Consider the following 1,510-nt stretch of genomic DNA (forward strand, 5'->3'; position numbering starts at 1 on the left):
AAAGAAGGGATGTTGATGTTGTCCTTTGTCATCCAATTGATTCTGACTTGTAGTGAACCTACAGGATAGAGTAGAACTACCCACAGGATTTCCTAGGCTGTAATCTTTAAGGGAGCAGATTGCCAGATATTTTCTCTAGGGGAGCTGCTAATGGCTGATGAATGAGTTAGCAGCCAAGCATTTAACCACTGCACAACCAAATAGATTTCTTTTTTTCTATAGAAAAATAGAAAACAGAATATCAAAAAGTTTCCTTTCTTTGAAAGCTCAAACTCTATAATTTAATAAGAAAATTCTACCAAGCTTTAAGTAACCAGTATCTCCAATGCTATGTCATATATGTCAAATTAGGCAAAAAGTTGCCTTGAAATTAATTTTAATCCTTCATGAAAATATTGATCCCAGAATTAGAATGCTATTTCATGGTTAGAGAAAACTACTGACCAATCTCACTTCTCCATATCTGAGAATTGCATTAATGGTCCAACCTTAGCAATTCTCAATAAAATGTGCCATGACAGCAAAGGGAAAAGAAAATGGATGCCCCTCCATTCATTTAGGCTAAAATGGCCTTGGATTAAATCATCTTCCAGTTTTGCTTAAAAATAAATAACAGATTCATGCTTGACCTCTCTACGTCTCTTATAACTTCTATTAATTAATTCAGTCTTCAAATCCTGTCAAGTGTCAAAATTCTTCCAGAATCAAACATTACCTACCACATTCAATGCTTTTACCCCAGTGCATGTCATCATTACATGTTTCCTGGTTATTACTGTAGGCTCTTATGTAGTAGTTTCCTTATTTCTATTCTTGTGCTTCTGATGTCTATTGTCAAAACAGCTGCCAGATCCAAGTAATAGCTCTGCTCAAATATCCCAGTAGATTTGCATCTCACTCATCAGAACATCCAAACAGCCGACCATGACTCAAAAACTTGAAATAAGCTGGTCCTTCTTACTCTCTCATTTTACTTCAGATTATTAAATGAATACAAGAATGATGAATATCCTTATGTATTGATATAGGAAGTTATTAATTATTGTATATCATTAGATGATAAAAATGATTTTAAGAAAGTGCTATACAAATGAATTTTGGTAAAAAAAATACATGTATAAATACGTCTTTTAAATATACAAAGTAAATTTATGTCCATATAACATAAGTATATGTATACCTATACACAAAGCATGCCTTTATATGAAATAATTAACTGAATGATTGAATAAATATCTAGAGAGATACAACTCAAACAATAACTAGAGAGACATCTGAGCGATAGGATTTAATGTATTTTTGTATGTGTAAGTGTGTATAGGCTGTAATGTCAGGTTATTATGACTACTGAATTTTAATTTACATAAATCTCTATTGTTCTCTTTTAACTTTATTAGGAGCTCTGGTAACGTAGTGCCTAAGGTACTTGACTGCTAACCAGAAAGCTGGTGGTTCAAACCCACCAACCACTCCTCGGAAAAAAGATGAGGCTATCTACTTCTGTAGTGAT

Source organism: Orycteropus afer, unplaced genomic scaffold (genome assembly GCF_000298275.1).
Source record: "Orycteropus afer afer isolate SDZICR_OR568_19922 unplaced genomic scaffold, OryAfe1.0 scaffold00613, whole genome shotgun sequence".
NCBI lineage: Eukaryota > Metazoa > Chordata > Mammalia > Tubulidentata > Orycteropodidae > Orycteropus > Orycteropus afer.